The sequence below is a fragment of the Pinus tabuliformis genome, chromosome 4_2 (genome assembly GCF_031772625.1).
Source record: "Pinus tabuliformis cultivar Carrire ecotype Pingquan chromosome 4_2, CPIR1, whole genome shotgun sequence".
Lineage (NCBI taxonomy): Eukaryota > Viridiplantae > Streptophyta > Pinopsida > Pinales > Pinaceae > Pinus > Pinus tabuliformis.
In genome coordinates this window covers 245,440,166-245,463,061 of record NC_142304.1, presented here as the reverse complement: position 1 = coordinate 245,463,061, position 22,896 = coordinate 245,440,166, and positions in this window count along the sequence as shown.

Sequence of the window (22,896 nt, the reverse complement as noted above, 5' to 3'; positions counted from 1 at the left end):
ATGATGAAAATCCACCACTTATGTGAGAAATCATCTACAAATATTACATAATACATGTTGTTGCCTCTGGACATTGTCGAGAATGGTCCACAGAGATCTGAGTGAACTATTTTATGGATCATTTGCACTATAATTTACTATTTTATGGATCATTTTATGGGTCACTTGCACCAAGAATCTATAGAAATCTATTGCATGATCTTCAAATATTCTTGGTGCAAGTGACCCAATCTTCTATGCCACAATTCACTGATGTCTTGACTCTAATTTTGTGCTCAGAGGAACATATTATCCATCCACTATGTATAGGTTCTTCACCCAAAACCCCAATCCGCTTCACTTTTCATGAGGCTATGTGATGAAGGAAAGTCTTTCCTCTGGTAAATATCACAACGTAGCCATGGTACCCAACATAGCAACTGGAACCAAATTATTCTTCAAACCGAAAACATATATGACATCTTTTAACCTGAGAGGAGAACTAGATTCCCTCTAAAAACTAACAGAACTGATGTCGGTCACGTTATACCTTCCATCATCTCCCATTTTGATGTGCATCTGGAGGTCCGTCTACTCCAAGTCACTGAAGAATTGTTTATTTCTAGTCATATGGAATGAGGCTCCATTATCGATATACCATACACTACCCATCACTGATGTCACCATATAAGCAATGAGGATGAAATAAAATTTGAATTGTAAATAAATAGCCTCACATGTCACTCCTCTTGAGGGATTCTTGTCGGCCTTCTTGTGTGGACACTTCATGGTATAGTATCCTAGCTTGTGACAATGAAAACATTTAATCTTCAAGAAGTCCTTATTCTTTCCTAGATGACTTGAATTTGATTTTGAATGGGATGAAATCCATTTCCCATTCTTTGCCTTCCTAGTCAAGGAAAATTTCTCCTCATAATCATTCTTGGATGAGGATTTATCTCTAGTGGTCCATCGAATCTCTTCTTGCACCATGTTTGACCATAAATGCTTCCACTCTAGTAACTTCTCCCTCCCATTTGCTGAATCTTGTTACCTGTCCTAGCTCTTGGGAAGTCCTAGAAGTGGTTGGCTGAACATATTATCTTCAACAACTGCAACACCCACACCTCCAAGCTCATCCTGATCTTGGGTGAACTTGGTGAAGTAATTTGGTATTGTTTCACGCTTCCCCATCTTGATTTTCTGAATCTTTTCCTTCAGTGTGAGCTTCCTATGCTCAATGTTTTTTTGAAACAAGTCTATCAAGGCCTTCCACGCTACATATGGATTTTCCTTCTGTTGGAGGTTTGAGACAATACGATCTCAAACTCCTTCTAGTATGTGTTGGGTGTGGAGCATGATTATTTAGAGGTCTTTGTTTCAGCTGGATGTATACCCCAGGAAGATTGTACACCCCTCCAAATGGGGGGAATTTCCCCCCCCATGGGGGTCTGCAGGCTAGTGGTCACCCAACGAGGGTTTCGAGGGCAGCGCCCCAGAAGCTAGAAACAGATGTAAAATTGCCTTGTAAAAGTATAGTAATTTCTAGTCAATCTGGGTCGTTCATTAGGTGGATGATTTGACGGTAAAATTTATGTTTAGCTTAGGGTTTTTTTCCCTAGAAGGCAACCCATCTCTTTGTATGAGGGCATTGTATTGAGGCTATGTAATAGATGTGTATTCTTCAAGCGAGAAACAGAGAGGTGAGACATTGATAGAAAATAGAGGATATTACAATGGATCTGCTATAGGTTGTGTCTCTTCATTTTGCTGGATAATAGAAAGGAAGGACTGGTTGTTATGAAACCAGCTCAAGAAAAGATAGAAAAGATAGATCAACGGCTTAGAATTCAGCCTCTTCGAGGGGGCAACCTCCTTTACATTACATAAATGAACAATTATTTGATGATACAAATGAAAAGACCTCCTTTCTATATATAGGAGTCTAAGGGGTCATAACATAATCAGAGCCGACATAACAATAATAATGTAAGGGCACAATAATAACAATAATGGGCTTCTATGGGGCAAAATAGTAACAATATGGGTACTACATGGGTACATCAATATAATAACTGGGTTATACTAATACAATAAGGGGTTACACTAGTAGTATAGGGGCCTAACATGCCCCTCCTTCAAAAAGCGTTGTCCTCAACGCTTGAGTAGTTCTTGATGCTTCTGTATAAAATTCTTGTCCTCCCATGTGGAACCTTCAATGGGTAAGTTCTTCCACTTGATGAGATACTCTGAAATTGATCGATTTCGTAGCTGTCGGGTTCTTGTTTCTATGACTGCTCCAGGTTCCAATATGATTTTTCCTTCTTCTTCAATTTCTGGAAATATTGTTTGAATTGGGATCTTTTGCAACTTTTGACTAAGTGGCCATACTTCTTCGTCCTTCTTCCATTCATCCCTTGCTTCATTTATCCAATCTGGTTGGATAATATAAATAGCACAAAACAATGCCTCCACATCCTCATCCTTGAAGAGTCTTCCCATTCGGTAAGGTCGTCATTTTTTAAGTGCATGTAGTATTGCCAACATTTCCTTCTCATAAATAGCTTGCTTGAGATGTAGCAGTAAAAATACCCAATCAACTACATCAAAACATTTTTCACTACGATGTTTATCTACCTGTTGTTTCGTTTGATTTTGCACCGAAGTGGCGTTATCCTTTAAAAGTTGGAGAACTTGTTGTTGATGCTCGATGTGATCTTTCACTGCTTGAACCTTTTTCTTCTTGATATGTCCTTCTATCTCTAGAGTTTGAGGAGTGGTAATTTCTTCCAATCCTTTACAAGATATGGTCGGATTCATTTCTTGATGCTCAATGTGATCTTTCACTTCTTGAACATTTTTCTTCTTGATATGTCCTTCTATCTTGATAGTTTGAGGAGTGGTAATTTCGAACAATGAATTACAAGATATGGTTGGATTCATTTCTTCTTTCTCGATGTGATCTTTCACTTCTTGCACATTTTTCTTCTTGATATGTCCTTCTATCTTGAGAGTTTGAGGAGTGGTAATTCTTGTCAATGCTTTACAAGATATGGTTTGATTCATTTCTTCTTTCTCTGGGGTGGGGTCCGGGCGTATTTCTTCTTGTTTTGATGTTTCTTGATCCTTTTCTTCCTCCTCTTCATATTCTGTGTAAAATAATTTCTTCTCAGCACACTTATGACCTTTAGTGCATTTGCTATCACAATTGTAACAAAGCCCTTTTTCTCTTTTTTCTTCCAATTGTTGTGGTCTAACCCTTGTAGGTTGTGGAAGGCTAGGAGAAACAACACTTCCATCTTTATAGTTGTGAGGGGTACGCTTCATGGTTTCCATAATTTTTCTTTCCACTATGTCACAAAGCCCTTTTACTCTTTCCAATTGTTGTGGTGTTGCTCTAAAGAAGGTGTTGCTCTTTGTACCCTCATAATGTGCTATCATTTCCTCCGTGAAAATTGACCAGGTAACAAGTTCTTTACGAGAACAAAGCCCTTCGTACCATAAAAATTGATCTGGTTCTAAATATGAAGATGCAGTACATACCTTTTATAACAGTTGTACACCATGTAGATCAAAATATTGCTCCATCTGAAGTATCCAATTTACCGGATCCTTGCCATCAAACTTCCTCATCTTGCTTTTTCTTGATTTTAGGACCTCGATCTTGAAATGACTGTAACTCTGTACTTGCGGATATCTAAGTTCTGAAATTGCTACCTGTAGTAGCCCTCTGTGTCCTCTTTCCAATGCCACCAGTCTGATCCAAATTGGATTCTCCAAAAAAGATGTATGCACAATCTCCCAAGATGAACTAATTATAGACCTTTCCAGAAGAGCGAACTTGTATGAAGTGCCACGTGTCAATTTTTCAACCTATGGATCTGAAAAATGCATACAATAAACTGCAGTCCATCCTCTTTCTGTAACTTCTAACGAAATTTCAATCTAATCCTCAGAGAGAAAGTTATGACGATTTTCCCTAGGTCACCTGTTTTTAATGTAATTCAGGAGTCTGCAAAAAGACCAACTTCCTCAGATCATATCTCCGAAAATATCGCACGAAAAGGTCTGAAATTCGGACCCAAGGTTTCGCGCGATTTCTTCGCAAATGGGTTTTTTTTGTGACTTCTGAAACGTCACAGAAAAAAAGTTATAGTGAAAATTCCACGATGACCTGTTTGGAGGAGCAAAACCCTAGAATCCAAAGCTCTGATACCAAATGTTATGAAACCAACTCAAGAAAAGATAGATCAACGCCTTAGAATTCAGCCTCTTCGAGGGGAAACCTCCTTTACATTACATAAATGAACAATTCTTGGATGATACAAATGAAAAGACCTCCTTTCTATATATAGGAGTCTAAGGGGTCATAACATAATCAGAGCCGACATAACAATAATAATGTAAGGGCACAATAATAACAATATTGGGCTTCTATAGGGCACATTAGTAACAATATGGGCACTACATGGGTACATTAATATAATAAGTGGGTACATTAGTAACAATATGGGCACTACATGGGTACATCAATATAATAAGTGGGTTATACTAATAACAATAAGGGGTTACACTAGTAGTATAGGGGCCTAACATGCTCCTCTCCTTCAAAAAGTGTTGTCCTCAACGCTTGAGTAGTTCTTGATGCTTCTGCATAAAATTCTTGTCCTCCCATGTGGAATATTCAGCGGGTAATTTCTTCCACTTGATGAGATACTCTAAAATTGATCGATTTCATAGCCGTCGGGTTCTTGTTTCTGTCACTGCTCCAGGTTCCAATATGATTTTTCCTTCCTTTTCAATATCTGGCAATATTATTTGAATTGGGATCTTTTGCAATTTTTGAATAAGTGGCCATACCTCTTTTTCCTTCTTCTATTCATCCCTTGCTTCATTTATCCAATCTGGTTGGATAATAGAAATAGCACAAAACAATGCTTCCACATCCTCATCCTTGAAGAGTCTTCCCATTTGGTAAGGTCGCCATTTTTTAAGTGCATGTAGTATTGCCAACATTTCCTTCTCATAAATAGCTTGCTTTAGATGTAGCAATAAAAATACCCAATCGCCTACATCAAAACATTTTTCACTATGATGTTGATCTACCTGTTGTTTCATTTGATTTTTCACCGAAGTGGCGTTATCCTTTAAAAGTCGAAGAACTTGTTGTTGATGCTTGATGTGATCTTTCACTGCTTGAACCTTTTTCTTCTTGATATGTCCTTCTATATTTAGAGTTTGAGGAGTGGTAATTTCTTCCAATCCTTTACAAGATATGGTCGGATTCATTTCTTGATGCTCGATGTGATCTTTCACTTCTTGAACATTTTTCTTCTTGATATGTCCTTCTATCTTGATAGTTTGAGGAGTGGTAATTCCGACCAGTGAATTACAAGATATGGCTGGATTCATTTCTTTTTTCTTCATGTGATCTTCCACTTCTTACACCTTTTTCTTCTTGATATGTCCTTCTATCTCAAGAGTTTGAGGAGTGGTCATTGTTGCCAATAGTTTACAAGATATGTTCTGATTCATTTCTTCTTTCTCTGGGGTCGGGTCCTGGCATATATCCTCTTCTTTTGATGTTTATTGATCCTTTTCTTGCTCCTCTTCATACTCTATGTAAAATAATTTCTTCTCAGCACACTTATGACCTTTAGTGCATTTTCTATCACAATTGTAACAAAGCCCTTTTTCTCTTTTTTCTTCCAATTGTTGTGGTGTAACCCTTGTAGGTTGTGGAAGGCTAGGAGAAACAACACGTCCATCTTTAAAGTTGTGAGGGGTAGACTTCCTTGTTGCCATAATTTTGCTTTCAAATATGTCACAAAGCCCTTTTACTCTTTCCAATTGTTGTGGTGTTGCTCTAAAGAAGGTGTTGCTCTTTGTTTCCTCATAATGTGCTATCATTTCCTCTGTGAGAATTGACCATGTAACAAGTTGTTTACGAGAACAAAGCCCTTTATACCATAAAAATTGATCCGGTTCTAAATATGAATATGCAATACATACCTTTTGTAATAGTGGTACGCCATGTAGATCAAAATATTGCTCCATCTGAAGTATCCAATTTACCAGATCCTTGCCATCAAACTTCCTCATCTTGCTTTTTCTTGATTTTAGGACCTCAATCTTGAAACGACTGTAACTCTGTATTTGCGGATATTTAAGTTCTGAAATTGCTACTTGTAGTATCCCTTTGTGTCCTCTTTCCAATGCCACCAGTCTGATCCAAATTGGATTCTCCAAAAAAGAGTTATGCACAATCTCTCAAGATGACCTGATTATAGACATTTCCAGAAGAGCGAACTTGTAGGAAGTACCACGTGTCAATTTTTTGACCTTTGGCTCTGAAAAAGATATACAAGAAACTACAGTCTGTCCTATTTCTGTACCTTCTTACGAAATTTCAATAAAATTCTCAGAGAGAAAGTTATGACTATTTTCCCTAGGTCACCTGTTTTGAATGTAATTCAGGAGTCCGCAAAAAGACCAACTTCCTCAGATCATATCTCCGCAAATAGCGTGCGAAAAGCTCTGAAATTTGGACCCAAGTTTCAGCGCCATTTCTTCTCAAAGGGATTTTTTTTACGACTTCTGAAACGTCACAGAAAAAAGTTATAGCGAAAATGCCACGATGACCTGTTTGGAGTAGCGAAACCCTAGAATCCAAAGCTCTGATACCAAATGTTATGAAACCAACTCAAGAAGAGATAGAAAAGATAGATCAACGCCTTAGAATTCAGCCTCTTTGAGGGGGCAACCTCCTTTACATTACATAAATGAACAATTATTTGATGATACAAATGAAAAGACCTCCTTTCTATATATAGGAGTCTAAGGGGTCATAACATAATCAGAGCCGACATAACAATAATAATGTAAGGGCACAATAATAACAATAATGGGCTTCTATGGGGCACAATAGTAACAATATGGGTACTACATGGGTACATCAATATAATAAGTGGGTTATACTAATGCAATAAGGGGTTACACAAGTAGTATAGGGGCCTAACACTGGTTGTTCGGGGTGGACGTAGCCCAAACTAGGTGAACCACGTATATCTGTGTCTCTTTGGTTTTATGCGTTTGTGTTTTTCCACATATTATATGTCTTGCATTTCTTTGTCATATATATAATTTTTCTAACAGTATGATCCTTCTCGCCTTTGCAATACATTTCCTCCACTTAGTCAGATCTCAAGCATCAGTTGTTGGAGGCTTAGGAATATCTTTGTCTATGAATTCCTTCAACCTGTTGTCTTCCAACACTTCTTTCATCTTGTTCTTCCAAGCAATATAGTTTGAACTACCCTCAAGGGCGTATTTGAGTCTCAATCCATAGAACGACATCCTGTGGGATCTGAAGAATGATACTCGAAATTTGATTTCACATGCAAGAGAAAAACTGATATTATCCTCTTATAGAGTGATTTTTTCCAAGATACCATGTAGAATTTTTTTGTACATTCAAACTGCTAACTGTAATTTACTAAAACAATAGAATTTAATCTACTCTACTATAACAACCCTAGTGAAATTTCATGTAACAAATGCAAATAAAGGAAAAATAAGGCAACGACTGAGGGACATGTATTCTAAGCTGAATGTTGGGAAAATATTTCCTAATGGGCATCACTGGATGCATGTGTTGGCTAAGGAAATTGGCAAAGGTGTTAAAAGGAAAAAAAGGAATTTTTGGTAGATTTATTTAAGAAAATAAAGGAAATTAGGAGAAATGTAAGGTGAAAGGTCATAGGTTGAACGTGAGGAGGAAATTGAAGGAAAATAATAAAAAATGAAGAAATTAGAGGCCTCATGCATAAAAAGGCTTTTGAGGATCAATTCATGGCTCTTTGCAAGTCCAACTTTGGTGCTCTCTCATTATTCTCTCTCTCTCTCACACACTCTCTTAGTCACTTAGAGTTTTCTTTGAGCACTCTAGTTTGGACCAAGGAAAAGGGAAAATAAGGAAAGGAAAAACAAGCAAGGATAGGAAACAAAAAGAAAGAAAAGATCAAGGAAATGAAATTAGGGTCAAGCATCATCCACAGGAATACTTATATCTATCCTTTTGTTTGCATGTGTGATTTCCTAGCTAGTTTGGACATGCATGGCTTTGCATGTTGGTGTATGGTTCTCTTGTTGTTGGTTGTATGGTTTGGCCGAGTTATGACAATCGATTTTCAACCTAGCCTATCATTTTTCCAGATGCCATTGCACGTTGGGATGTCTACTTTGGTTTTGGAACTTTGGAATTGCCAAATGGATTTCGAAATCTAGTGCGATGGTGGTCTCAAGGTTCATTCCCAAAGGCCTAGGAATCCCTTGACAGTTTTGGTGGGATACATGGTAAAACCTAACGGAGAAGTCTTGGTTTAAGGCCTAGTGATATGTGTTTGGATTATGGTAAAGCATGGGAGACAAGGAGATGGAAATTTCCTCAAGGATAGTGATGGATTCCAGATGGCATTTCAAGTTCCGTTCAGTTTCGATCAGAGCACCAGTTTTGGTGTGATCACATTTGGGTTAGGGTGGAGATGGCTTAACCATTGGATTCCCTTGGTTGTTCTTGGATTGGTTGTTCTATGAGATGCCACATTCATGCTTTGAAAATGGCATGGGGTGACTGAATGAAAGAGAGATTTGGTGTAGCCATGTCTATGGTCAGGTGGTATGTGTAACTCTCAAACCTGGTAGGATCTTCCTATGATTAATAAAAGCTAAGTTATCTTATTTTTGCACTAATTTGTATGTGGATTTAATGGTTTTCATATCTCTGATATTTATGTGGTTTTATGCTCGTTATAAGCATGATTATCTGATCGATTTATGTCATGGTTATTTCATTTATTTACTTGTAACTATTAAATGGATGGATGCAAGAATTAATTGATGATATAGTAGCTCAATGGAGAAGGAGGTGATCCTTGTGTTGATGTTTCATAATTGGTTTTACTCATTTACAATCTGTCTTGTATCCTTGACTTGTAGGTTGCATTGATGTCAAGTATTTGACAGAATGTTAGTATCGGTTGGGGATGCTCAAGCCTAGTCCTGGGGGTGATTTTTGATTGATCGATATTGTTATCATGTTTTTAATGATTTCTAAAAGGTACAACAATTTATGGGTAGAGGCCAGAATTCTCATCTAGAAAAGTGGCATATCCTAGGGTTGTTGGCACAAAATTGGCATTTCTTGACCACAGTCGGTAATAGGCAGGCCCGTGAGGGTGAATTTGAGTTGTTGGTCATTCCCTTTTCCCATAGAAGGAGAGTGACTGAGGGTTAAGAGCTGCAGAATAGCAGTGTGACCCAGGGACAGGCTATGTGAGTGGTTGACTTGTCTCCTGAGCAGTTCGTTGATGATGTTGGATGACTGTATGTGATGTTCTGTTGATTCCACTTCTTTAAGGTCACCTAGGAGGTCAAATATGATTATAGTAGCATCTCTCCTTATGTTTACCTTGATTGGCATGGATAATTTGAGTAGACCTAGGAGGGGGCGTAATAGATTGGTATCAAAGCATGGTTTCACTCTATTTGGGTCATATATGGTGCTAGAGATATGGTGAATGTGTTGGTCATGCATGCATGTTGATTGCGTGTGTGGTTCTTACAATTGCATTCCATGTTCTTGTTCCACTGCATCATATTAATCATGGTAGTAGTAAGGTTATCATGAGTAACTTGATGTCAATTTATGGAATGCATCGTCATGAGTATATGACTGGTTATACAATTATATGCAACTTTATTACATTCTTTTATGTTGGGTTGAATTCTTGGTTATTTGATTGCATGCATGAGTCTTATAGTTTGATTACAAGAATTGATCGCGTATGCTCGACTATATGTGGTTATGCATATGCCTAGTTGATTTGGAATTGCTTACGCAGGTAGATAGTTGCATGAGGCAATGTGTATACTGGAGTATTGGTTGTTGTCATGCATGAGGTCATAGCATGCATTGTTAATATGGCCTTGCATTGACGACTGGACCCTAATTAGTATGATGATTATACATTGATGCACTTATTGATATATGCATATATGTTATTATGGTTATGTTTTACATGCATCGCATTGATTTCATGATCTTGCAGACAAGGTATCATCCCTAAGTATGCTAAGGTAGGTTGACTTATGGTGATTGTGTTCAGCTAATATAGTACGCCTTGCAAGAAAGAAATCAGATGGCCAACAAGGTGGTAGACTACATAGAATCTCCCTATGAATCAGATGCGAAACGTGGTGTGGGGCACTCTTCTGACTTAATAAACACCTTGAGAAGCCTAAAGGAGTATATAAGGAGTTGCAAAGTAGAAAATGACAAAATCATGCAGGAACAAGAGAAACAACTAGAGGTGAATGTGATATTACTTCAAAGTTTGTCAGATTTGCAGTGACAGGGACCTCTTTGAATAATTCAAGGACATACATGAGGATGATTTGACTTGGCATGAATTTGAAAGGATCTTCAGGAAGAATACCTGTCTGAGAGGTACTATGATGATAAAGCTAAGGAATTTTATGAGTTGCGGATGGGTTCTATGATAGATGAGTATACTAGAAGATTTTTGGAGCTATTGAGATATGTGCCTTACCTCAGAGAGGAGAAGGCCAAGGTTCTGAGATTCATCAGTGGATTTCCAGTTGCATATAGAGATTAGATTGAGTTTGATAATCCTAGATCATTGGAGGAGGCTATCAGAAAGTTGAAGCATTGTTATGAGTAGTTGAAGCGCAAAGTTGAGCCTAGACATGACTTGAAAAGAAATTAAAAAGCTAAAGAAAAATGGCCACAAAAGAGAGGAAGACCTCAATATTCAAGTGAGAAACATAATGCAATTCCTTACAAGGAATTCAATGTAGATGAGAATGGACATGGAGAGAAACAGGTTAGAGGCGGTGGTAAGGAACCATTACATTACTGGATATGTGGTAAGGATCACCATAAGAGGGATTGTCCGCAGTATCAGAGTGGTGGTAGACTCCAAATCTACTGTTCTCAGGAGGTGCTTACCGTTGGTGATGTTGGTCATAACATTGCTCAGATTTATGTAGCTATGGACAATAGGTAGGCAGATCATCAGGCATTGATCATTGAGATGGATGGTAAGCTTTGTGATCAAGCTGTTTCTATTTTCATTGATCTTGGATCTATCTATAGTTATATTAATCCTAACTTGGTGGATAAGTGTGGTTTCAGAAAAGAAGTGCATGCAAAATCTTGGTTGTTATAGTTGGCTATAGGTACGAAGAAGCGAGTACACCATTGGGAAAGAGATTATTCATTTGAGTTAAATGGTATGCCTACAACAATGCATTTGAATGTATTTCCATTGTGGTTTTATATTATGATTTTGGGTATGGATTGGCTATACCTTCACAGTACGAAGGTGTATTTCTTCGAAAACGCCATTGAGTGTGTGAATGATGGTGGGGAAACGAGGACCTTGTAGAGAAAGAAGAAGCTTACATTAGTGAGGATGGTTACCACTATGTAGGGTAAGCGTAGTTGCAGAAAAGGTTGTGTGATGTTAGTAGTATACATTTCTAGTGACAAAGGTAAGGAGGTTGTGGATCCTAATGTGTTTAGAAGGTACCCAATATTGTAGTAGTTTCAAGATGCATTCCCGAAGGGAATTTTAGAGTTTCCACCTCACAGGGAGGTGGACTTTTCTATTCAGTTAGTTTCATGGGAATCTCCAACATCAAAATCACATTATAGGATGAGCACACCTGATTTGATAGAATTGAAGTTGTAGCTAAAGGAAATGTTCGACAAAGGATACATAAGACCCAGTGTCTCACCTTGGGGCACACCAGTGTTGTTCGTAAAGAAGAAAGATGGTACACTTTGATTGTGCATTGATTAGAGGTAGTTGAAAAAGGTAACGATCAGGAAAAGGTAACCTTTTCTCAGGATTGACGACTTGTTTGATCAACTCAAGGGAGCAGTAGTGTTCTCTAAGATTGACTTGAGATAGGGATACCATCATGTATGCATCAAGGAAGTCTATATCTTCAAGATTTCATTTAGGGCCATGTATGGGCATTATGAGTTTGTTGTTGTTCCATTTGGGTTAACGAATGCTCCAGATACATTCATGTGTTTAATGAATAGTGTGTTTCATCCTTATTTGGACAAGTTTTTTATTGTATTCATTGATGACATATTGGTATATTCTAAGAATGAAGAGGAACATGTTAAACATTTAGCCGCAATGTTGATATTTCTAAGACAACATAAATTGTGTGCTAAAATTAGAAATTGTAGTTTTTTTCAGAGTCAGCTACATTACTTGTGACATTTTGTATCCAAGGAAGGAATGGGAGTAGATCTGGAAAATATAAGGGCCATCATGGAATGGGTAGCTCTAAAGAATTTATATGAGGTGAGATCATTTAGGGATTGGTCAATTACTACAGGAAGTTCATCAGGAACTTCTCACGCATTTCATATCATATCACATCATTTCAATGGAAGGGAAATAATTTTTAATGGATGGTGGAATGTGAATATAGCTTTGAGTAGCTTAAGCAGTTGTTGACACATGCACCAGTGCTAAATATTGTGGATGCAGGCCAGGAGTTTGTTGTGTGTACAGATTCTTACAAAAGGGGACTTGGTGGAGTTCTCATGCAAGAAGGATAGGTAGTGTTCTATGGGTCATGGGAACTGAATGGGCATGAGAAGAACTATCTGACGCATGATCTTGACCTAGTATCAATTATGCATGCATTGAAGATGTGGAGACAATATCCTCTGGGCAGGAGGCTTTACATTGATGAGCAATCATAGTGGGTTGAAGTATTTGTTTTACTAACCAATTCTAAATGTTAGGCAAGATAAATGGTTGGCCACCCTTAGTGAGTTTGACATCGGGATCAAATACATCAAAGGAAAGTAGAAATGGGTTGCAGATTCTCTTAGCAAGAAGGTATAGGTAAATCATATAGAAACTATAATCTCTTATGGGATAGAGTTATAGGATACTATTTTGCAGGCAGGTCAGCAGGATGACAAATACATGGATATCATGCAAAGGTTACAACAAAGCACATGCATAGGTATAGGTACAGGTACAGGTGCAAGTACAGGTGCAGGTATAGGTACATGTGATCAGGATGTAGACTATCATCTCACGATAGATGGTTTTTTGAGGTTTCGAGATAGGATCTGTGTGCAAAATTGAAGTGAGCTCAAGAAGCTTATCTTGTGGGAGCATCATGTGAAATTGTATTCGGGTCATCTAGGATATTAAAATACATTGACAACGGTAAAGAATTTTTACTATTAGATGCATTTGAAGAAGGAAGTGGCAGAGTTAGTGGCTAGATGTTTAGACTATCAACAGGGAAAGACTAAATGCAAGAATCTAGGTGATCTACTACAACCTATTATAATTTTAGAATGGAAATGGGAGGTCATTTCCATGGATTTCATCACAAGGCTTCTAAGGACAGTGATGAAGCATGATTCTATTATGGTCATGGTTGACAGGTTTAGCAAGGTAACTCACTCCATTATTGTATGGAATATATATTTAGCCAGTGAGGTAGAACAAGTGTTCATCAGGGAGATAGTGAGTCTACATGGTGTTCCAAAGAAGATTGTGTCGGACAAGGATGCAAATTTCATTTCCAAGTTTTGGAAGGAGCTATTTGTAGGCTTGGGTACAGAGCTGGTTTTTAGTATAGCTTATCATCCACAGACAGATGGTTAGATGGAGAGGGTTAATAGGATCTTAGAGGATATGCTAAGGATGTACATGATGCACCAACAGAGAAAATGGGAGGAGTATCTTCCATTGGTGGATTTTGCATACAATAATGGTTAGCAGAGTCATTGAGGCTGAGTCCTTTCAAGGCATTGTATGAACAAGGTTGTAATGCTCCCATTTGCTTGAATCATAAATTGAACATGGTACTTATTGGACTAGACATGTTGGTGGACATGGAGTAGGAAATGTAGGTTATAAAGAAGAATCTAAAGGCAACACATGATGGATAGAAGAGTTATGCAGATCAACATAGGGTGTTCAAAGATTTTTAGGTTGGGGAGCATGTGTATTTGTGCATCAAGCCCAAGAAAATATCTTTGAGGATGAGTTCATGTGCCAAGTTCACAACACAGCATTGTAGGACTTTTGAGATCCTTGAGAGAACTGGACAACTGGCATATCAACTTGCACTACCTCCAACAGTGAAATTCAATGATGTTTTCCATATTTCAATGCTTAAGATGTATATAAAGAATATTGATCATGTTATTGATTGGTCTGTATTACAAGTGGAGAAAGAACGAGAGTTCCAGCCGAAGCCTCAGTGCATATTGTAGTGGAAACATCTCATGCTCAAGAATAGAGCCATAGAGCAAGTTAAAGTGTAGTTGAAGCACTTTAGGCCCGAAGAAGGTACATGGGAGATGGTGGATAAGATGTGGCCCCTATAACCTTCATTGCTTGGCGGTTGAGGCAAAGCAGTTTTGGTTTGATGTTGGTATATGTTTGGCATATGTTCTACTTATGTTTTGGTATATGTATGTAAATATCGCCATGAGCTAAGTTATAAAGCTCCAATAAGCGGTATGGTTGTTATCTTTCCATGTTGTTACGATGTTTTGCTTTTGAGCAGGTTCTTCATTGCAAATACTGCAATGACCTAAGTTATAAAGCTCCATAGGAAATATGTTTTCTTTCCAGCGGTTTTGTTGAGCTCATCATGTGGTTTAACATCGAGGGCTATGTTCCTTGAAGGGGAGAAATTTGTAACAACCTTGGTGAAATTTCGTGTAACAAAAGTAAATAAAGTCAAAATAAGACCACAAGTAAGGAACATGTATTCCAATATGAATGTTGGGCAAATATATCCTAGTGGGTGTTGCTAGATGTGTGTGTTGGCTAAGGAAATTGGCAAAGGCATTAAAAGGAAAAAAGGTATTTTTGGCACATTTATTTATGAACATAAAGGAAATTAGGGGAAAATCAAGGTGAAAGGTCACAGGTTGCATCTAAGGAGGAAATTAAAGGAAATAATGGAAAATGAAGAAATTATAGGTGTTATGAAACCAGCTCACAAAAAGATAGAAAAGAGAGATCCACGCCTTAGAATTCAGCCTCTTCGAGGGGGCAACCTCCTTTACATTACATAAATGAACAATTCTTGGATGATACAAATGACAAAACCTCCTTTCTATATATAGGACTCTAAGGAGTCACAATATAATCTAGCTGACCTAACAATAATAATATAAAGCCACACAAATAACAATAGGGGGCTTCTATGGGGCATAGAAATAACAATATGGGGGGTAATAAGGGCACAACAATATAAATAAGGGGTATAACTACAATATTAATGGGGTAATCACTAGTATTATAGGGACCCAACATGCCCCTCTCCTTCAAAAAAGTGTTGTCCTCAACGCTTGAGTAGTTCTGGATACTTCTGCATAAAATTCTCATCCTCCCATGTGGAATCTTCAGCGGATAAGTTCTTCCACTTGATAAGATACTCTGAAATTGATCGATTTCGTAGCTGTCGAGTTTTTGTTTCTATGACTGCTTCCGGTTCCAATATAATTTTTCCTTCCTCATCAAGTTCTGGCAATATTGTTTGAATTGGGAGCTTGTCACCTATAACCTTCTTTAAACATGAAACATGGAAAACTGGGTGCAATCGAGAAGCTGCAGGAAGCTCCAATTTGTATGCCATAGTACCAATCTTTTGCAACACCTTGTACGGACCATAATACTTTGGTGATAATTTATTATCCTTCTTAGCTTGCTTTAGGGACATTTGCTTATATGGTTGTAGCCGTAGGAATACCCAATCACCTACATCAAAACTTCTTTCACTGCGATGTTGATCTGCCTGTTGTTTCATTCTATTTTGTGCCAACACGAGGTTATCCTTTAAGAGTTGGAGGACTTGTTGTTGATGTTCGATGTGATGTTCCACTGCCTGAACCTTAGAATTTTCTCTTAAATATGATGTGATGGATGGTGGTTGATACCCATAAAGTGCCATAAATGGGGTCATTTTTGTTGCTGTATGGAAGGAAGTGTTATACCACCATTCAGCCAGAGGCAACCATTTGACCCATTGTGTCTGTTTATCAGATACAAAGCAACGAAGATATCCTTCCAAACATTTGTTTACTATCTCAGTTTGCCCATCAGATTGAGGATGATAAGATGAGCTATGAGCTAACTGAGTACCAAGACAAGAAAATAATTCTGTCCAAAAATTTCCAGTGAAAATGGGATCTCTGTCACTTACAATAATCTTTGGGTTTCCATGTAGCTTTTGAACTGTTTCCATAAATGCAGTAGAAACTGTACTGGCTTTAAATGGATGTGATAATGCACAAAAGTGTGCATACTTGGTAAGTCTGTCAACTACCACCATGATGACACTCTTTCCCTCAGACTTGGGTAAACCTGTGATAAAATCCATTGAAACCTCCTCCCAACGTTGGCTTGGAATGGATAAAGGTTGTAATAGACCCGTGTCTTAATTGTTTCAACTTTATTTTGCTGGCAAACCAAACATTCCGCCACAAACTTTTGAATATCTGATTTAAGGCCATCCCAAAAAAATTCCTTCTTAACCCTGTGGTAAGTTTTTAAAAATCCTGAGTGCCCTCCTAAGGGAGAAGTGTGCAATTCCATAAGAATCTTTTGTTTTAGCTGGGAATTCTTACAGAGGTATAAGCGATCTTTGTACCATAACGAATCATTTTTCCAGCTAAATGTATCAGAAGTACTGGAATCTTGTTGTAGCTTTCGAATAAGTGCCCACACTTCTTCGTCATTCTTCCATTCCTCCCTTGCTTCGTTTATCCAATCTGGTTGGATAATAGAAATGGCACACAACAATGCTTCCACATCCTCATCCTTTCTTGAGAGTGCATCTGCCACCACATTTTGCTTCCCTTTTTTGTAGATGATTTCAAAGTCATAACCCAACATCTTTGTGACCCACTTTTGTTGCTCTTCAGAGGATAATCTTTGTTCTAAAAAGTATTTAAGGCTATCATGATCCGTTTTTACCTTGAAGTGTCTTCCCATTAGGTAGGGTCGCCATTTCTTAAGTGCATGGAGTATTGCCAACATTTCCTTCTCATAAATAGCTTTGCTTAAAAACTTTCCCTTGATTGGACGACTTTCAAAAGCAATGGGTCTTTCATCTTGCATTAGAACAGCACCAATTCCATTTCCTGAAGCATCACATTCCACAATAAAGGTTTTTGTGAAGTCCGGTGTAGCTAAGACCAGTGCTTGGCACATTGCCTCTTTAAGATGTTCAAAGGCCTTTGTTGCTTCCGGAGTCCATGAAAATGAATCTTTCTTCAATAATGTTGTTAGAGGTGCTGCTATTCTCCCATAATTCTTAACAAACTTGCGATAATACCCTGTCAACCCAAGAAATCCTCGCAGATGCTTTATGGATGTGGGGATTTTCCATTCCTTAATGGCTTTAATTTTGCTAGGGTCTACCTTAACTCCTTCATGAGATACAATATGACCCAAATATTCCACCTCTTGGACTCCAAAGAAACATTTGGATCTTTTTGCATATAATTGTTTCTCCTCCAATAGTTGTAGCACCTTGTCAACATGTTCAACATGATCCTTCCAAGACTTGCTGTAGATTAGTATATCATCAAAAAATACTAACACAAATTTTCTAAGGAATGGTTTGAAAATTGAATTCATCAAACCTTGAAATGTTGAAGGTGCATTGGTAAGGCCAAAAGGCATGACCAAAAATTCATAATGACCCTCATGAGTTCTAAATGCCGTTTTTGGAATGTCTTCAATCTTCATTCTGATTTGATGATATCCCGAACGAAGATCCAACTTGGTGAAGTAAATTGATCCATGCAATTCATCCAGTAATTCATCAATAACAGGAATGGGGAACTTATCTTTAATAGTGAGCTTGTTGAGCTCCCTATAATCTGGACACATGCGCCATGATCCATCCTTCTTGTGCACCAATACTACTGGAGCTGAGAAAGAACTTTGACTCGGTTGAATTATACCAGCCTCTAGCATTTCTGCAACCATACGTTCAATTTCACTTTTTTGGACATAGGGATATCTGTACGGCCTGATGTTTGGAGGAACACTTCCTGGAATCAGATGAATAGCATGATCATGATCACGCATAGGTGGGAGACCTTTGGGAGTCTCAAATACCTTGGAATGATTGTCCAAGACTTTTTGGAGATCTGGAGAAATAGATGATTCCAATGTGGAAACATCTAGCGAACATAATTGTGCAATTACACCTCTTTGCTCCTTTTTTAGAAGCTTTGTCATACCATTAGAGCTGATTATCTTTCCTGGTTTCCCTGCAATACCCCTTAATTCAACTTCCTTTCCTTCCGAAGAAAATTTGATGAAAAGTTCTTGAAAATTAAAAGCTATTGTACCCAAGGATTGTAGCCATTGGACTCCTAGTACAACATCACACCTCCCATTGGAATGGAAAGCATTGGGCTAGTCAATACATATTCTCCCATGGATAGCTTGATATTATGGCACTTTCCAGAGCAATTTATTGTTCCTCCATTTGCAATCATCACTTGACACTCTGGTGCTGGATATAGGAAGCAATTCAATTCTTTTGCTACCCTACAATGAATAAAATTGTGGGTGCTTCCTGAATCAATCAACACTATTACCTTTTTCTTCTTGATTTGTCCTTCTATCTTGATGGTTTGAGGAGTGGTAATTCCCGCCAATGCATTACAAGATATGGTCGGATTTATTTGTTCTTCATCTAGGCTTTGTTCCTGGAATATATCCTCTTCTTTTGACCTTTCTTGCTCCTTTTCTTCTTCCTCTTCACAATCTATGTAGAATAATTTCTTCTCAGCACACTTATGACCTTTTGTGTATTTGCTATCACAATTGTAACAAAGCCCTTTTGCTCTTTTTTCTTCCAATTGTTGTGGTGTCAACCTTGTAGGTTGTGGAAGACTATGGGCAACAACACTTCCATCTTTATAGTTGTGAGTGGTATGCTTCCTAGTTGCCATAATTTTGCTTTCCATTTTTCTTGCTAACCTGAATGCCTTCTCTAATGAATCAGGTTCCCAAAGGCGCACATCATGTTGGATATTATCCTTTAAAGACCCTATGAACACATCAATCCTATGCTCCTCTGGAATATCTTTTACCCTTATGTTCAATTTTTGGAACTCCTCAATGTGCTCCATTATTGAACCCTTTTGTTTGAGACTTATCAATTGGCTAAAAAAAGTGTTGCTTTTTGTATCCTCATAATGTGCTATCAATTCTTCCATAAAAATTGCCCAAGTGATAAATTGTTTACGAGAACAAAGCCATTGATACCATACAAACTGATTTGGTTCCAAATATAAAGTTTCCATACGTACCTTTTGTGTGTTTTGCACATTATTGAGATCGAAGAATTGCTCCATCTGTAATATCCATGTGGCGGGATCCTTGCCATCAAACTTCCTCATATCGATTTTTGGAACATGGTGAGTCTTTGATCCAACATTAGAGTCTATGGAATCATGATTAACATTTCTTTTGTTCTCATCATGAGTTTCCTTTACTACCTTTTCACCATTAGTGACCCTTTCTTGTAGCAAGTTCTTCAATTCTTCCATGTCTGTCTTCAAATCTATCTTCAAATTTACCATTGAATCCTCCACCTTAGTTTCCATGCCCTTTATCTTAGATTCCACGCCATTTATATTAGATTCCATGCCACTTATCTTAGCTGCTGTTAGCTTTTGTGAGCGTGACATTTGTTGCACTTGTTCTTGTAATTTTGATATATCATGTAGCATTTCTTCCTCTTCTTCATGAGTCATGCTAGAGCTTTCAGGTTCCTTACTAGGTGTTTGCATTTTCTTTCCTCGCGGCATTAGTTACCGATAATAATGCTTTACTATGCCCTTTGAATTCCGTTAAACCAAGCTTACATAAAAATTTAAAAAAAAACTACACACCTTTTTTCACTTTATAGAAGCCTGATATTGAATCTGATGTATCTCTGTAATTTCAGATCATCCAGTTCTAAAATTGCTACCTGTAGTAGCCTTCTGCGTCCTCTTTCCAATGCCACAAGTCTGAGCCAAATTGGATTCTCCAAGTAAGAGTTATGTGAAATCTCCCACAGTGACTTGCTTTTAGAATGGTTCAGTAGATCGAACTTGTACGACGTGCCACGAGTCGCTGTTTCAACCTTTGAATCTGAAACACACATAAAAGAAACTATAGTCCGTCCTCTTTCTGTACCTTTTTACAAAATTTCAATCCGATCCTCAGAGAGAGAGTTATGACGATTTTCCCTAGGTCACCTATTTTGAATGTAATTCAGGAGTCTGCAGAAAGGCCAACTTCCTCAGATCATATCTCCGAAAATATCACGCGACAATCTCGGAAATTTGGACCCAAGGTTCAGCGCCAATTCTTCTCAAATGGGATTTTTTTACGACTTCTGAAACGTCACAAAAAAAAATTTATAGCGAAAATGCCACGATGACCTGCTTGGAGCAGCGAAACCCTAGAATCCAAAGCTCTGAAACCAAATGTTATGAAACCAGCTCACAAAAAGATAGAAAAGAGAGATCCACGCCTTAGAATTCAGCCTCTTTGAGGGGGCAACCTCCTTTACATTACATAAATGAACAATTCTTGGATGATACAAATGACAAAACCTCCTTTTTATATATAGGACTCTAAGGAGTCACAATATAATCTAGCCGACCTAACAATGATAATATAAAGCCACACAAATAACAATAGGGGGCTTCTATGGGGCACATAAATAACAATATGGGGGGTAATAGGGGCACAACAATATAAATAAGGGGTATAACTACAATATTAATGGGGTAATCACTAGTATTATAGGGACCCAACAATAGGCCGCATGCATAAAAAGGTTTTTGAGGATTATTTCATGGATTTGAAAGTTCAATTTTGGAGATCTCTAATTATTCTTTCTCTCTCTCTCACTCTCTTCATCACATAGATTTTTTTTGGAGCGCTTTAGTTTGGAGCAAAGAAAAGGAAAATTGAGGAAAGGAAAGGAAAAGAAAACAAACATAAAGGAAAGGAAATCAAGATTAAGCAACTTCAACATGAATACTTGTAGGTAACCTTTTGCATGTGTGATTTCCAAGTTGGTTTGGACATGCATGGATTTTCTTATTGGTGTATGGTTCTCTTGTTGTCGGTGGCATGGTTTTTCCGAGTCATGCTAGTGGATTTTTAGCCTAGCCCAACCTTTTTCTGGATTCCATGGTATGTTGGGATGTTTACCTTGGTTTTGGAACTTTGGAATTTCTGGATGGATTTCAGAATCTGAGGTGGAGGTGGTCTCAAGGTACTCTCAAGGTTCATTCCCAAAGGCCTAGGAATCACTTGACTAGTTTTGGTGGGATACGTAGTAAAGCCTGAGGGAGAAGTATCGGTTTAGGGCCTAGTGATCTAGGTTTGCATTGTGGTAAAGCGTGAGAGACAAGGACAAGGAAAATTCCTCAAGGATAGTGATTGATTCAAGATGGTATTCCAAGTTCTGTTCAGTTGTGATCGGAGCACCAGTTTTGGTGTGATCACAATTTGGTGAGGGTGGAGGTGGCTTAACCGTTGGATTCCCTTGGCTATTCTAGGATTAGTTGTTCTATAAGATCCCACATTCATGCTTGGAATATGGCACGAGGGTGACAGACTAAAAGAGAGACTTGGTTGAACCATGTCTATGGTCGAGTGGTACGTGGAAGTCCAAAACTTGTTCGGATCTGCCTATTTTTAATAAAAGCTAAGTTATCTTAGTTTTGCACTTATTTATATTTGGATTTAGTGGTTGTCATATCTCTGATATTTATACGGTTTTATGTTAGTTATAAGCATGGTTATGTGACTGATTTATGTCATGGTTATTTCATGTATTTAGATGTAAATATTAAATGGATGGATGAAAGACCTAATTGATGATATAGTAGCTCAATGGAGAAGGAAGGGATCCTTCTGATGATGTTTCATAAGTTTTTTCAGTCATTTATATTTTTTCATGTATCCTAGACTTGTAGGTTGCATTGATGCGAAGCGTTTGGCAGAATATCATTCCTGATTGGGGATGCTCAGGCCTAATACTGATGGTGGCTTTTTATTGATCAATATTGTTATCATGTTTTTAATGATTCCTGAAAGTTACAACAAGTTCTGGGTAGAGGCCAAGATTCTGGGCTAGAAAAGTGGTGTAAATCGCGGGGTCGCTGGAGAAAAACTGGTAATTTTGGACCACAGTCACTGGCCGATATGCCTGTGAGGGTGAATTTGATTTTTTGGTCGCTCCCTTGCCCATATCATCAGAGTGACTGAGGGCTAAGAGCTGCAAAGTAGCATTGGGACCTAGCGACAGGTTGTTTGAGTGGTTGACTTGTCTCTTAAGGGGTCTCTTGATGATGTTGGATGATTGTATGTGATTTTCCGTCGATTCCACTTCATTAAGGTCACCTAGGAGGTCGAATATGATTATAGTAACATCTCTCCTCATGTTTACCGTGGTTGGCATGATTACATTTGGTAGACCTGGGATGGTGTGTAACATCTAGTCATCAGCGAAAATATTTAATTGATTGAGAAATCACGAAGTATACACGAGAAACAATTCAATCAACACATTACACAATTATTTCCTAGGAAAGCCACAACTAGAAAACCCTGCTATCTGTATATTGCATTAGTAAGAAAATATGAGAAGATTACAATGATTTTCTCAAGCTCGAGAAACTTTTGCACTATCTTTATCTGTCTCATAGCTTCCTAGACAAGCCTAGCTAAATACTTAAGCAATTTTTGTCTTTCCAAAGTCCCTATTTTCTTACATTGTTTCCTTGGGAATTAAGCC